Below are 16,841 nucleotides of genomic sequence, written 5' to 3' on the forward strand. Positions count from 1 at the left end.
AGGGTTGTAAAGACGGACTTACATGGGAGTTGCATGATTAACTCGGAAAAAATTTGTAAACCACAGAGGCTTCCAACCCACATGTTTAGGCACCTGAATACAATTTCTAGTCTATCCTGGAGACCTTATTTTTAGAATGAATTCAGTTTTGATCGTATTTTGATGTTGCTGAGTCTGTGTACTTTAGCCAAAGAAGAGTTTATGTTGAACAATTTCAGCAAGATCAACTTCTGATGTGTAAAATGCCTGAGTTGAATGGAAACAGTGCCACTGGGTCTACAGTGGCAAGTCTTGTGCTGTCAAATTCAATGACCAGGCCACATCTCTCTATCTTTTGAGTGTGTTCTTTTGTGTCTTTCATAAGCATATACTCTGTGATAGCCACAAGTTTTTTTTTTTTTTTTTAATAGATATATTAAAAAATTGTTATGTTTGTGTCCTAAAGGTCACTGTTGTTTGAAGAATTCCTTCATGTAAATAGCCCTTGTTGTAATGGTGTTGAAGATAAACACTTCCAGGTAAGAGAGATTGCGTTGACTTTGTACTATGAACCCAAATGTCTCAGTCTTCTGGAAAAAGAAACTCTAAAAAATCTAGTTGATCAGCTTTAATACCTTGAATGGTTGATTCCTGCTCCCGGCTCTGTGTTTCCAGACATACATTTATTAAACTAGTTTTCCAAAACCGGTAATTAGTTTTAGTTGCCTCATCTTTGGATAGTACATTTTAAATAGAGTTTTAATAGCAAAAAATACTAGGCTTGCATTTAAAAATCAAACTTAAATCAAGCATTTTAGATCTGATCCTGTAAGTTAGGTTTCAGTGTCAAAGTGTACCATATAGACTGGAAAAAAAGTTTGCAGAGAGGGAAAGAAACCTGATTCTAAAAGTAATGGTTTTAAAGTGTACATTTAATATGTAAATATCAAAATACACAATTAACATAAATGAATATTTAAAATGTAGTATGTAAATATAATTTAATACATATGTATAGATTTAATGTTTTAGGTAAATATAAATATACCAAAACTTAAATATATACTTTAAAAATCGGTATTACCACCACCATTTTTGCCAGTCTAGACTTGCAGGATTTTTTATGTTCTTAGAATTTCTAACATAGAGTCAGTAAAGAAAGAATTAACCTTGTCCACAGAACTTCTCAGAAAATATATTTCTAATGAGGAAGAAGATACAGATCTGTATTAAATGCTTCCCCTTAATGCCTCCAAAATATAGATTTACATTTTCCCCTGCTTGTAACCTTTCCAGAGCTTAGGTGATTTAAGTATAGAGCAATTCCCAGAATAAGTTTGAATAACATTGCACTGCTAATGTCATTTCTGAGCACTAGAAAATTGCAACATGCATATAGATTGGTAAGTAGATAGATAATATATCTATTTTTATTCTGTATATGGGGAAAAGAAAGTAAAACATCCTATTTTGGAAAAGCTGTGTCCTTAATTCTTCCCTGAAGGACAAGCATTTTTCCCTTGTATTTAAGCACACAGAATGTTGTGCAGTGCAAGTGCATCTGGACTGTTCTTCTTGGTGCACCGCTTTATGAAACGCGTGTTGTGGAGCCGCTCGCTGCGGAGCGCTCCTGGACCCTGCTCAGAAGTGACCCCGGGCTGGAGGAGACCGACCGCTGCTCCGTCCTGCAGGAGCTGACTTGGTGCCAAGCAGCTCGTCAAGCAGCTCGTTGTAGTTTCACTGGTTTTCATCACTCTTTAAGATGATGGTGAATGAAGATTAGGTACTTCAGGTGTCGTGTGTTCTTTAAGCTATGTATGATTTTAATGGAAATGTGGAGACAGAGGGGAGATCTGAATATTGGACAAGAAAATCGAGAGAACTCAAGGTGAAGGTTGATATTTAACTATCTTATGCTGTATTTTAATGCACTTGTGTGCATAAATATGGTGTCTCCTGCCTTAGTGCATTGCTAGATCCTAAATTGTTCCCTCAATTTTTAATCTGTCCTTATTCAAGCTAACATCAATCAAAATACAATTATGTCATATAGCATTTGGAGATCTTAAATTATTTAATATTAGGTATGGACTGCTAGGGCACAGAGAAGAATGACAATAAGGTTTTTTTTTTCCTCACCCTACGGCCACTTTATTTTCTTCTTATTTGCATTGCATGATATGGGGCATCGCCTCACGCACTTACACGGTTGTGAAACTGTTTACACTCCCTGGTCACACTAATGCTATTTTCTGTTTAACATCCTGTTTAACATGCTCAGTAAGTATTATTTCCATTATGCAGGAAAGGTGACTGGTGCAGAGAGAAATGAAATGATTGAAACCATACAAACACTCTGGAAATATTATCCCAGTGAATCCTGGCTATAACTTTGATGTCCTCGTCGCTGGACACGCTCCTGCAAGAACTGATTGTAAGAAAAAACATTATGTATATATCAGAGGTATTATAGTACTGCCGTCTGTATGAATTTGGATTTTAAAAAAAGGTTCTGTTGTTTTCAAGGGATCGAGCATGAGGCAACTGTTATTAAAAAAAAAAAAAATAGTGTAAATTTCTATAAAATGTGGGGTTTTTTTCATATTGACCAAAAAGGGTTAAGTGGAAATTTGTCTGACATGTAGAAATTACGATCAGATTTTGGTATCAGAACAAGCTCAAGATATATGGTTGAAATTAACTTTTTTGGAAACCTATAAGTGCTGGAAAATAGGTGTTGAAAATTGAAGTTATTTTCTTAACTACTGTAATTTCTAAAAGCTTTCAGCTGTGAAAATGTAAAAAGAATATGCAACATAGCACCTAATGCAGAGCTATGAGGAACAGTTATTTATGCCGTGAACTATTTTTTTCTTCTCATTTTGTCAGTGCTCACTGTCAATGATCTCTGCATCTACCCATTCCTTCCTTCTTTCTCTGCTCTGTTAGAAAGCTAGAGTTCCTTGGCACCTTCCTTAGTTAAAGCAAGGTATTGTCATTTTTTTCTGATCAAAATTTAGAAACATGTTGCTTATTCTTTGGCTAAGAGGCAAAATTCTTTGAGGGTCTCTTTCTAAGAAGTGCATTTCACACTGTCTTTGCACTAAACATGAGAACAAGGCAGAGCATTATGGTTGTTAGGTCATTTCTCATTGATGTTTTAAAGTAAATAGAGTTAAGATTTTGTTCCCTATAAGTGCAAGTTTTGTTTTTCAGTCCAAGTAATTAAATAGGAGAAGCAATTAAGATGTCTGATACATCAGACATCAGTCTGTCATCTCTATGTCAGAGTATCATATTCTTGCTATTTAAGATTTTTCTCTAAAATGCTGCTACATTGTAAAGATATTATTTCCAATGTAATGCATCATTCATGTTCGAGTCTAGTTTTCCATGTTCTTAAATTTTACATTCTTAAAAATCCAATTTAAAAGTAACAGAAAGGTATTCATTTTTCTTTTTTATTTTACTGACATTTACAAAACCAAATACATATTAGATGGGACATGAATATAAAATGAAGGACCATGCTCTCTTCTCATTTGCACCTACATTAATCTGGAGAGAGTCCATTGAAGTTAAATAAGTTATTTCTCTCTGTGGAGTGAATTTCCAACACTTTGCTGGTGGCAGTCTGTCCTGGATACAAGGGAATTTGTCTAGGACCAAATTCCAAGCCCAAAAGAACGTTAAAGAAAAATGACAGGATTAGGACTACTTTTCAGGACCACTTTGCAAGTTAGTGATTTTACATTAAATCCCTGAATCCCAGCATGGTTGAGGTTGGAAGGGACCTCTAGAGGTCACCTAGTCCAACCCCCCTGCACACGCAGGGTCACCTAGAGCACGTGGCACAGGACTGCGTCCAAGCGGGTTTGGAAGATCTCCAGAGAAGGAGACTCCACAACCTCTCTGGGCAGCCTGTTCCAGGGCTCTGTCACCCTCACTGTCACTGTCAAGAAATTTTTCCAATGGAGTAGCTTGTTAATGAAAATTAAGTGGGGTTCATTCGGTCAAACATTTTTTTTTTTTTCATATTTTAAACACTTTTTTAAAAAAGACCAATATAGAAGTTTTCTGCTATTATTGGCAGTAGTACTGCACAACTTTTGTTCTCTGGTAGGATTGCTACTGGAAATGAAGGTGTTAGTTTGCAGTTTTGTTTTCATCATAGAAGCATTTGCCCAGCACTTCTTAATCTAGACTAATTGCTCTAACATTAGACTAAGTTGTGGGGAAAAAAGTATTGAAGGGGACTTCAGTGCTATCATCGCAGGAGAGATTGTGTGCTGTGTGTTACAACATAGACTAGCAGAGTCTATTTGTAGCCGAAAGAATATGAGTTCCTGATTTTGAATAAAAGCAAGTGTATGTATGTGCATGTGTATTATGGGGAGGTGGGTTTTTTTTTGTGACACAAGCTGAAAAAGCTTGTCTTTTGTTCTCTTGGGAGTAGCTGTAGCTAGAGTTAGCATGAATGTTCATCTTGAATGAAGATGATGAGCACACAGCATCTTTACAGACAGATTTGGAATGGAAGTTAAAATTTAAAATCACATATAAAAAAAGATACTCTGTAAATTCATTGCTTTATTCAAGTCAGTAAGTTTTGCCATTGACTTCAGTGGAACCAGACTTCCTCTGTTGTAGCTGGTCTTCCAAAGCCATATGTATTCTTAAAGTTTAACGCTTAAGGTTTAGGTGCCCTGAAGTCCTGCTAGAATAAACTTAATAGTGATTACTAATCCTAAAGAATAAACCTTAGTTTCTTAGTCATTCTAACACTCTCCATATAGGTTGTAGTAGAATCAAAATCTAAGAGACCAGAGAGCAAACTGAGGAAAAGTTTAACTTCTTGTTATTAGTAGTGTGTTGGGTTTTTTTCCATATTTTTTTTCAAAGCAGCATTTAAAAAAAAATAAATCTCCTCTGCTAATTTTCTGTGGATATAAGGCACATAGCTCTCCTAGGCATGCATGTGAAGAAGAATCTTAGTGCACTCTATAACTAGAGATGTTTGTATCAAATAAATATAAGGTTTCTTTTTTTCTGTTTAGGAAGAATACTTGTAAAAGCTTTTCCATTATGAATTGGTTGTGTCTGTTACGATGGAAGTAGATGATGTTGGCTTTGGGTCCATAGAACAGCAGGTGTTTCTAGACAGCTAAGAGCTTTCAGTGGTAGATTGCTGCCATCAAAGGCTTCCTTAACTGAAGTTCCTAGTACTTTTTTTCTAAACTTTTTCTGTTAAGCCAGCTGGACTATGAAAATACAAAACTGCTGAGCATATACTTTCTTCCAAATGAAATCAAATCAACAAAACCCAACAATCAGTTCCATCTTTACCAAACAGAAAAGATTTCTGATATTATAGTTCGGCTTATGATGGGTTCATTGAACAGTCGTTTGAGCTTTCCAGAGGCCAAAAGCACGTGCACTCTATTTTATCCACATCTTCCTGAAAGGAGGATAATCTTTGAGGGGTATGGATCACTAAAAGTTCCTTCCATCCCACCATTTTGTAATTCTGTAATCTTTCAACTTTTTCCATGCCTCTGTGACCAGGCTAAAACTACTTCTATAGCAAAGCTTCACACGAGTATGGTAAACATCAGAAGAAAAATATGTAGAACGAGCAAATGAGGTAGTATTATAGCTGCTAATTTCAAAGGCTATGCTTATGCATCTGATTTTAAGTTTATTCATACTACAAGAAAGGTTCAATAATGAGCAAAATCGCATGAACATAAATCTGTATGTACCATGAGCTTGACTGCATTATTAAAATCAGTCTCTCTGTGGGAACATATATGATATGCAATATATTATACACACACTGAGATTTTTAGCATCTCTCTTGAATCCCTAAATTAATTAGTGAGCTTGATCTTAGATCTGTGTAGACAAAAGTAAGTTCGTTGGCATTTTTTGTTCCTTTTGGAAAGTAGTAAGTTCTAAGAGGATTTAAGTACTGTTTTTGTATGCAAAAAAACTTTTTGTCAGCAATGTTTAATAAAATAGAAAGAATAATCTATTTCACAGCTGCTTTTATGATTTCTTCCTGTTTATTTTAAAAGACAGGCAGGACTGTCACTAGTTCAAAATAAATAACTCTGAAGCTGCTTTTTGCTTTGTATTATCAAAATGATCTGCTTTCACTCTCTTCCTTAAATTTTGTTAGTGTTTATTGAATTTTAAGCTTTCTCTATGCAATAGACCTCTACTCTTCTTCCTTATCTACAAGTCAGAATTTGTTTCTCTTAGAGTTTAATTGTATTTCTCTTACACCAAATGATTGGCAGATCTGTCTAGTCTTTTACATTAGGCTTTCTTTGGGCTAATTGCACATACAGTTCTTTAACTTGCATCATCTGTCAATTAGGAAAAGGTGCATTAGGCCAATCTCTTATTGTCTCTCCTGTTGGGAATTGAAATTCTTGCTGAGAAAACCTGCCGAAGAAGTTCAGAGGCTGTTTGGTAGCGTACAGCGTAAGGCAGTGAAGTCACCCAACAAACTGTTCTGTCCAGCTATAACCATGCTCTTTTAAGAGTATGATGAATAGTGGATGATGAGATTGTGGTAATACTATTTATATTTTAAAGATACTTAACACATAGCTGAGACTAATCCTTGAAAATCAAATAATACAATTTTATATTGGGTTTTGTTTTATAGAAGAAATTCTGCCTTTTCATGTAGCATGTGGTGTCATCTCATTGGTGTCACAAATTAGATGGCTTTAAAGTTATGCTCTAGATAACTGATCACTCTGTTTTCTGTGTGTAAGAGAAAATTATATCATAGTCTACAGCACATTACAATCTTGATATTAATTTCATGTTTGATCATATTGATGTCAGATCTATTATCTTCATGTATATGCATGCACATTAGGTATTAACATCTGTTAGAAATTTATATTCTGATGACTTTCAAAGGACATAAGAGATATAAAACATGCAAATTTCTTGCAAAGGTGTAAATGAATATTAGTTTGTATCCACAGAGATGCTGTAACTCTTTCAGGTGCTTTGCTTTAGTCTGATTAAACCAGCAAAAGCTGAGGATTGTCTAAAGCCCATTTATCTAATTCAGTTGTAGAAACCTTTGCATTTGCTCACAGGCTCTTTAATATTAGTGGAAAAGTGTTCAGGAACATTTTTAAAGAAACCATGGAGTAGACATTTATTAGGCAATCGTGGTTTTTTTGCATCTAGGAATAGATTTTTTTTTTCCCTCCACTGATTTTAAGTAGTAAAAAGACTCAGAAAGTTTATAGGCTCAAAATACACCAGTGGCGCATCAATGAATCAGGCAGGAACAAAATAAGCTCACCAACTGAGAAAAAAAAAAATGTTACTTGTCAGCAACTTCATCCCATATCGTACCTACAGCCAATCCCCAAAGTCTTTTATAGCATTCTAGAAAGACTGTGACATTTGGGTTCTTTGGGTGACATTGGGCTGCACTTTGGGCCTTTCACCCGTTCTAGGTAGCTTGTGCTTGCTGTGTTGTGTTGAGGAAGAGTAAGATCAGATGCTGGTGGATATAACCTGAATGAAGGACCCTCTTCCACGTCTGTAACTTTATGTGCTAGAACCCCTCTCGCCAGAAAGCCTGCTGAGTCAGTAGGATAAATCTGAAAGTCAATGTTCATGATTCAGTAGCTGTTATTTGACTGAATTCATCTAGCTGATATATTTTATAATTTTAGAAAACACTTATGTTATGACATATAACTTGAGATTTCATTTTCAAGTGTATCAATTTCACACCAAAGATGAGGGCTGAGGATGGCAAACGTTTTGGCTATTCTAGAGGGGAGAGAGCAAAGCACAAACTATCATGTTGCATGCAGAGAGCAACTCAAAGTTACTGTTTAATATATGAAGAGTGCTATAATTATCATGAAAGTGCCTGACTAATTCTTTTTTGGGGTTGTGTGGAGGAGTTAGTTCTATAAATAATTGCTTTCTGATTTTGGGAGAGACAAATGCCGGCATACATCAACCATATTCTGTTTCCCTTGATCCTGCAGTAGGTAGCATATCTAACTTGATGCATGCAAAGTTTTCTGTAACAGTTCCATTGAATTTAGGTCCGTGAAAATGCAAAGCACGGAGCTGATATTCTGGGCATTTTAACTAGCGTACGTCTAAGGAAGTACATCTGGCATATGTTTAGGTAAGCAGCTAAGAAACATGTCGCTCTCATGGGTAAGAAGACCTCAAGCAACTGGACTGAGCTCAGAGGCCCGAGAAGATCCCTGTGTTTCACAGCATCCGTAATCTGTTTTCACTCCCAACTGAAAACTCGTGGTCTGAGGGCTTCCTAATCAAGCTGTGGCTACCACACGTGAGGCTGGACACTACATTGCTGTGCGCCTGTCACTTCACAGCTCCCCGAAACGGCCACCCTAACCCCTGAGAGCTCGAGATGCTTCGCAGGGCTCTTGGTCTGGAACATCCACCAGAGTGGAGCTTCAGGTAACTTTTATGTGAATAGCTGTTCTAAAGAAGATTTGCCTTCAGTAATTGGGAACGGGATCGGGAAAGCTCTCCGTTCACGTCCCCCGTGCTGCTATTTCATTGTTATTGTCACTATCACTGGTACTTTTTCCCCCCGGCCGGGCAGGTGCCGCGGAGGCGGCGCGCGCTCCCCTCAGGCCGCCCCGCGCTGCGGCTGGGGGCGGCTCCGCAGGCGGCGGCTCCTGGCGCCCCCCGCGCCGGCCGGCAGGGGGCAGGCGCGCCACGCCGCAGCCGAGGCGCTGCCGCCGCCGCCGCGGAGGCGCCGCTCGGCCAATCGCGGGCGGCAGGAGGGAGCTAATTGGGTAATTGCATTTCCCTGCTCGCGAGCCGGGAAGCGAGGACGGAGGGAAGCGGGAGCCGGGAGAGGCCCCGGGAGCCGCGCGGAGCGCAGGGCAGCGCGCTGCCCCCGCTGGAGCCGCATCGCTCCCATGGCGGGTCGGGGCCGGCCCGCGCGTGCCCCGGGCTGCGCCCCGCGGCGCGGGGGCGAGCGCTGAGCGCCGCGCGCCGGGGATGCGGCGCCCGCGCGGCGGGCAGGCAGCGCGGCAGCCCCGAGCGGCGGCGCGCGGAGGAGGAGGGCAGCCCAACTCGGCGCCGGGCAGCGGCGGGAGCCAACTTGTGGATCTGCGCCGGGAGGGCAGCGCCGGGCCGCTGCCCAAATAGCGAGCGGCGGGAGAGGGGGCGCAGACCGGGGAGCTCTCATCCTTCCCCCCGCTCTGCCCGAAGAGGAGACAGAAGTTTACGCGTCTCGGTGCTGCTGGATCTCTATAGCTGCTGGACAAAAGATGGAGAGGAACCTGAGACGGAGAGCCAAGGGAGCCGGCGCTGGTGAAATTCGCAGCTGAGAGGACAGATCTGGCCTCCCCAGGGCCCCTCCGCGCCCCATCGGGGAGTTTTAACATCAGAGAGATCTTGAGAAGTGTGTGTGGGGGGTGGGCAAAGGGGAGAGTGGGCGTTGAAAACACACGTCCCAAGTGTTTAAAAAATAACGAGGGGATGGATTTATTCTTGACAGCTGGTGGGAACCTTGAATTTTTCTCCCCTCCTTCCCTCCCTCCCTCCTCACTCCATTTAATGTGAGATTATGAAAATGCAGAGGAGTCGGAGGGAAGGCGAAGGGATCTAACGCAGAGTTTGGAGCGAGGAGAGGGTGCTGATGCTGTGGATTGCCGGCTTCTTGCTGAAATCAAAAATCCAATTGCGCACTGGGTTGTGATTGGAAATCTAATCAGATCTTTGCGGAGGGGGGAGAGACACTAAAAGTTGATCGTTCTGGTACGCACAGGCACGACCCTAGATGCGAAAGGAAGTTCTCTGCTGAAGGAGCGTGGGGGGCGAGGGGAAGAATGGGAACCCTCGCTCCAGTGTGGAGACGCACGGATTGGATAATTGATAGTGCAGCAAAGAAGGGGGAAGAAGAAAATTGCCTGGCGAGACCTGGATCTTAACAGTCACAACAAAATCACTTTAAGAGAATACAGATGGAAGGCTCCTTAAAAAGAAATACAGCCCTTTCTGTGCTCCAGAGAAAAACTACATAGTGAGCCATGGAGAGCAGAGGAGACAGAGAGGCAGAAAACCTCAGAAAAAGGCAACTAGGCGAAGGATCCATAGTGGAATGAAAAAGTTTTGGAAAGAAGGACCATTCATCCTCTGCAAGGGTTTTCTTTTTTCCTCTTATTTTAAACCCTTCTTCTCCAGCAAAGGCAAACGTCAGTGCTACCGCTACAGCAATTTTAAGGAGAAAAGTTGAAAGCAACAGAGAAAAAAAGACAGAGAAGAAGAAAGAAAAATTGCCGGAGGGGGAGAATTCAGCAGTGTTGGGTTGGATTGGCACCTGTATGGACGCAAAGTGATCGGAAATTGCAGTTGGATATATTATTTTTATTTTCCTTTCTTATTTTTAATTTTGGTTCTGTTGCTGAAATGAAATAGTTTTCCTGCCCCCTCCCCCACCCTGGCTTTTCATAACCACTCGAATTTCCAGCTGGATACTCTTTGAGGATACAGTAAGTACCCTTTCCATTTTATTATTGCTTGGAAAGGAAAATATGTCCCATTGCCTCTCCCCTTTCTCTTTTCTCCCTTGTTGCTTGGTTTGATTCCCCCACTTGTCCCTTGCCTTTAAAAAAAGAGAAATCTGATGAATTTTAAGAGCTGCATTTTGCTGATGGCCAGGGGGGAGGTCAGGAAGGAATGAGGACAGAATCAGAATCTCACAGTCGCTGAAATGTTGATGTCAGTAAAAGTCCAACCTGGTAGGATGTTACAGATGCCTGCCTGTCTGCTCTGTGGCATCTGTAAATGTTCACTGGCAAAGAGGGATTTTTGCAAAAGCTGCTGCAGTGAGTGGTGCTGCGCTGCCTGCTTGCCCAGTCTGTGCAAACTGCTGCAACTTGCGTAGAATTGGATGCATGGAAGAGGTTTCATTATTTATTTTCCAAGCGTGTGAAATAGAAGGGCTCCAATTTAAAGCCTGGCATCCGGCCTGACATTGCAGATCAATATGGTGTATTAACAGGAAAATTTTATAATCAGGCAGGGAGGTGGGGGATGGCTTTCGGTGGCGGGGGGGTGGTTAGGACAAGAGGTGGCAGTGAATTTTGAGGCAGCGGCACTGTGAGAAATGGTGTGTGTTACACTCCATTGCAACGCGCAAATAGTAGCAGGCAGAGAAAGGACCTTCTGCTGTTGAAGGGGAGTTTTGAAAACTGCTGTACAAGGCACCCATGCCCTCCAGATCTCCTCGGAAATTCTTTGTGGTTTTGTGGTGAATCTGGGCTCCCCTAGGATTTCCATGGCAGTTGGAAAAGGAGATTTACTGTGACTGACAAGCGGTATGGATACTGTGGTGTTAGGAGGGTTTTGTTAGTGCATTGATTAAAAAAATAATAAAAAATTAAGGAATAGCTTGTGGGGTTCATGGATTAGCAAGATGTGTAAGTAACAAATCAGCAAATCTCTCTCTCTCTTGCTGAGGAAATGTGATGTGGAGGTGTGGAATAAGATGGTGTTTAAAATAGAGGTCCCTGTGTGCCTGTGGGGAGGGCCACTGCCGTCCCTTCTCCTGGCATGATTGCTTACCTTGTACATTGGGATATTCTTCCCCTCCTCCCCCCCTTTTTTTTTTTTCCTTTTTGTCTTCTTTCACCTCTGTCCTCCTCAACCTTGGCCTTTGCACATAGGTTCTAACTGAAAGTCTTAATTAGGCCAAATTAGGAGGAGAAGGAGGGAAAGAAACACATAATTAAATGAACCATTGGACAGATAGGGATATTTTTTGGCAGGTAGGATGCAGAACTAGTTTTGCCACTCATTTTACTTTTCTCTAGCTGTAATATGCTGGAGGAGGGGAAAGAAGCAAGGATGGGTAAAGGTGTTGGTAGATCTTAATTTTTAACTTTTTTTTTTTTTTTCTGGCAGTGTTTTCCTCTTCTCAAGCTTCCTGCATGAAGCAACACAACCAGACTTCTACCTTCCCTCCTTCCCTGGATAAATAAATAAATATCAACCTTTTTTTTTTTTTTTTTCCCCTTCCCATTTCTGACTTCTCTCACATCACTGCTGTTATTTCATGTAAGCTGCTTGTATTTCTTTCTGCAAAGGAAATGAGACCTTCTGCCTTTCAGATGTATCCCAAGTGCTTCTGTTTGGAGGTCATGCCTCTTAAGCACTGGCTACTCATAAAGGATTAGGCTTTAGGGTCTGATTCTGTTCCTAAGGAAATCCCTGGAAGTTTTTGTTTTGCCATGCAAACAAATCAGACATTTTGTGCTGTTGTGTTCAGATAAAGAAGGAATCAGGTACAACAAGAATTGTTCCTTCCAGCTCCAGTCACTCTCATCCTTCTCTGTAGCTAAATGGATTTAGTACAAAATGCTTTTGCCTCGTTTATTTCTCTGGGCACATGTTTCCTGGTGGGACACTAAGTGGTTAATAAGTTTACCAGCATCTGAAAATAAGCACAAAATTCTGCTCTCCATTCCTTCATGTATTATTATAAGCCTGTGCCCTATTGTGGGCTACACTTAAATCAGCAGTTGCAGTAAGAGAGCAGCTAAATTTATGTTAAGCTGCTGCTCAGTAATTACTGAAGGAAAAAGAAGCTGGCTAAGGAAAAGGCATCTCTGAGCTTTTCCCTGGATTGCTGTCAAGTGAGCACATAAACAGCAAATCTGATAGAGCAAGTCTACTTTTTGACAACAGAAAGCTGCCATAGGTGCCTCGTTCATTTTGTGCAATAACTAGCAGGAGGAATTTCTTCATGTGATAAGGAACGCTGGGAAAATTTAGCCACCAGTTTGGCCTGAAATAGGCGAATCTTGTCATCATTAAACATACAGGGATGTATGTCTGCTTCCGAAGAGGCGACGGTTTCGCACCTCGGTGAATCATTCACTTAACACGGTAGCCCAAGACACGGGCAGCAGCTCGGGGTTTAACCCGTTCAGTCTCGCGTTAGGGCTGAGTGTCCCGGAGCTTGTGCTGGGGCTTATCGAGAGCTCCAAGAGCTGCTCTTTAAAAAATGGCAAACCTAGCAATCCAAACACATACCCAAATGAGGAACAACAAATCTTGAGCGGAGGCAAGAGGCAGCTGTCTTTGCCTGTGCCTGAGCACAGGTGTGTCACTGAGCAGCATATGCTGATCCTGTGGGCTGTCTCCTCTTCCAAAACGCAGGTAATCCATTCAGGAATGACCTCGGGCTGCTAGGAATTTGGCGCTGCACACTGGCCCCTTCTGCATGTACCTAGGTGCCGAGTGCTGGTATAGGAGGGCTCTGTGTTTGAAGAGTCCTGCTCCATTTGCTGTAGTTGTTATTTATGTCAAACTTCGAGTTTTATTGGCAAGCCATTGTTCAGTGTTGCAAGGGGGTAGCTAATGCACGTCTCTTCATACATCAGGAATGATTTGCACTGATCTGAAACAGGAACAGGTTCAGGTTACTGGAGGAGCAAATTCTCTGTCATGGTGTCTCCCACCCTGGTAGCAATAGCAAGTGATAATCTTTTTCTGAAGTGAGTGAGAACCAACAGCAGATATCTGGGATGTGAATGGATAGAAGCAACCGTGTGAGATTAGAGACAGGGTTTCCCAAGATACTGTCATGGCTTCCATCATCTGGGCTTCAAAATATCTTACCTGTGCCCTAAAACGCTGTGTCCGATTCACATGAAAATGCTTGCTGTTGCAATACGAGGCAGGGATATTTTCCGCGAGGCTCAGGACAGATTAACAGCAAGTGCTGGGCCAGCCTGGTGCTGGTGCAGAGCACGAGGGAGGCCCGAGCGAGGCGGTCTTGGCTGCTCTGCTGAGGGAAGGCGCCGTGGGCCGAAGCTGCCGCCTCGCTCCTCTCTGCAGCCTCCGCTTTGCCTGGGGATGACCCTTCGCTCCTGGCTGCCAGCGAGGGGAAGAGGTGGTTGGACTTTGGGCTGCGACTAGGAGAGCGCCTCGTTCTGCATCCCCAGCCATGCCCTTGCCAGCAGGTCCATGAAAAGCATAATGAAGACCACGTCTCCGTCAACTGTGAAGGGTCATGCCCTCAGAACAAGCAAGATGAGGAGGAGTTAGTGGTGGCCGGAGCCATGGTGATCTGGAATCCTGCTTTGAAGCCTCCTCTAATTCTGGCAGCTTGGGCAAGGCTGGAGAGCTGCCATCGGGAAGGGTCCTGCCTCAGCTCCCCTTGACTGCTTACAGCAGGAGACACTGGGGCCCAACTTGTGGCATTTTAGGGAGGTTTATTTAAGGACATTATACAGAAAAGAAGGGTCCCTGTTATTTACTATCACTGTGTAATTTATTCCCCTGGGGAAAGGGAGAGATGAGGACACTAGCGCTGTGTTCAGTCTCAAACACGCAGGCTGCGATACCTGGAAATGAATTAACAGAGAGCTCCTGGTAGGGGGCCTGGGTATGTTGCTATCTGTTAGAGGGAAAGGTGAAAATCAGACGCTTGTGCACGCACACAATAAAAACCACCGAGGATTTACATTTGGTATCCAAGGAAGCGCGAGCAGAATCCTGCAGGGTTTCTGCTCTTTGTTTAAATGTTGCCATAGCAATTTCGCAGGGCACAAGTTACGTGTTTTCCACTCCTTGAGTTGAGCTTTTCTTCTCTCTCGGCCTCGCCACACAACTTCGCACAGCGCTGAGCCAGGCAGCTCGGCGGCTGCGCTGTCTGTCCGCCTGTGTCTGTTTGTCTTTTCTTCCCTGTCATTTGCTAATATGTCGGAAACCCAATTAGGAGAAAATTGTTGGATGGAAGTGGAGTGTGAGGCTATTGTTGTTAGGACATTGAGCATATTACAATATTTGGTGTAGTGGTGATATGTTAATTGGATAGCTGCAGGCAAGTGGAGTGTAGCAGTCGCTGACAATTAGAAACAACAATAAACTTGCCAGGGCTGAATTTATTCCTTGGGCATATTGAAATGCATTTCAGGTATATACCAAAGCTTTTCTAAACTTAAGTACTCACCCCACCATAAGAGCTCTTGAAATTCTGTTCTTGCAAAGCAGGAACGAGATTTGCCATTGGTGCTTCTGAGAGGGAGAGAGGTGGCTTTGGCTCCCTGGATAACGTCTCCCATAGAATTTGCTTGTTACGTTGGGACTGAGCAGGTGCATTGTAGCAGGAAATTCAGAATTATAAAGGAAACAAACTAGCCCCAAGACATAAAGTTCCAGCAATGATGCCTGCACGTGCAACTGAGTAAACCTTGTTCAGGAACATCAGAGCAAATTGAATAAAATGATCGAGTTTTTGTCTGCAAACTCAGTGGTAATTTAAAAATGCCCTTTATGGATGAAAAATCTTCTTTCAGTTATTTTGCAGCTGTGGGATCCATGCTGAGCTGTGCGTCAAAATGATCCACAGAAACATGGATGTGGTTTCTTCTTGTATTTGTATGGACTAAGTAACGTGAACTGGCTTCCTGAAACCCAGTAGCTGGTGCTTCTTCATCACCATACATGTAGGGAGGATTGCTTTACGGGTCAGACCTAATGCTGAGAGTCAGTGCTGAGAAACCCATCAGATGACAGTGATGGAATTTGAAATAGGGAGCAAGACATGAAAGTTTCGTGATGAGAGGATGCAGGGATGATGGTCCTCTGTCTTGAAGAGTATGAATTGAAAGAATTCTTTAGTTTTTATTCACTAATGCCCATTTTTCTGTTCTATTGCACACAATAATAAATAAGCATCAGTCTGTTATTTTATAACTTTTCCATACAATCCAATAATCCTATTTCTTCTTTCTTCCCTTTCTCCTCTATCACTGTGTAATGATGAAAGCCAGTTCTGCTTCAACTAATTGCAGGCAGAGCTGTGTTGATGACTTCAGTTATGGATTGTTCCTGCTCTGTGGTTTTAGTTTTTGTTTCTTCTCCTGAAAGAGGCACAAAACTCGTTTCAGTTCCAGAAGTCAATACAAGGAAAAATACTTGTGTTTATAGACAGGAAAAAAAGGAGCTCTGAATGTCATTTTGAATCAGGATGCCACAAGGTCCACATTTCTGTCTCTCTAAATTTCTAAATGTTCCACATTTCCTTTACAGTCCTTAATGACATTCCAGGTAGCAATGAGTCTTCTTCATCAAAGTATAATGTAATAACCAATGGGTTATTAAAATAATTTGGTCCTTATTGTTGCTATACACAAACATGGTATTTTATGAAATGTCATATTTTTCAGCTCAGTGCTCAGTCATGCCTAAGAGTTTTGTGCTGGTGTAATTCTGTGCATTGCCTGCTCACATAAGTATCTGAGTATTAAGATATAATTACTTTAACAAAAAGTTTTGGAGCTCGTCTTTTAAGGGCTACAGAAGAGGATCTGCAGGCAGAGAAGGGTTAAGCGAAGGGAGCACAGCCTTTCCTCCTTCAATGCATGCAAATTTCAAATGAAGTGCACAATAATATATTAGATTCCATGAGCTTCATTGCCAAAGGGCATACATGCTGTGCTACGGGTTTTTTACTTAGCTGTTTGGTTTTACAAGAAGTTTCTTTGCTGGTACACTGTTTGTGAGGCCTTCTTTGAGAGGCAAGGTCTTCCACAAGTGGCTATATATTATTTTTCCAGAGGCAAACTTTTATAGTTGTTACATCATTTAAAGAACTGAGGTTCATTTCTCTAGGGCTTGCTGATGGCCCAGCTACTAAAGAGAGAGGATGGTGACCCCATTAGCCTTTCAGGTCGCTCAGATGGGGTGCGCAGTCTCCTACTTCAATATGATTTTTATAGCATTTAACGCTCATGTGAATTTTGACTGTATATGGTGCAGGAAATTAAAATCATAATGGATTTCTCTTTTGGACTGGAAAGAGGTCA

At 41.8% G+C, this 16,841-nt stretch overlaps 1 protein-coding gene across 5 annotated transcripts in view; it reads left to right on the forward strand.

The window, feature by feature from the left end:
• LRRC4C (leucine rich repeat containing 4C) overlaps positions 1–16,841 on the forward strand; it is a 204,695-nt gene that overhangs the window by 103,040 nt on the left and 84,814 nt on the right. For 2 of the 5 annotated variants that reach the window (XM_088525717.1, XM_088525721.1), the window contains exon 3: positions 2,284–2,413. The exons of 1 other annotated variant lie outside the window; for it this stretch is intronic. The gene's annotated coding sequence lies outside the window, so the exon portion shown is untranslated. Of the gene's footprint in view, positions 1–2,283; positions 2,414–9,263; positions 10,515–16,841 lie in introns of those variants that run through there. 2 more of the 5 variants (XM_088525718.1, XM_088525720.1) reach the window with 1 other exon arrangement.

The sequence above is a fragment of the Tinamus guttatus genome, unplaced genomic scaffold (assembly GCF_059628265.1).
Source record: "Tinamus guttatus ecotype Peru unplaced genomic scaffold, ASM5962826v1 Tinamus_guttatus_pri_ptg000240l, whole genome shotgun sequence".
NCBI lineage: Eukaryota > Metazoa > Chordata > Aves > Tinamiformes > Tinamidae > Tinamus > Tinamus guttatus.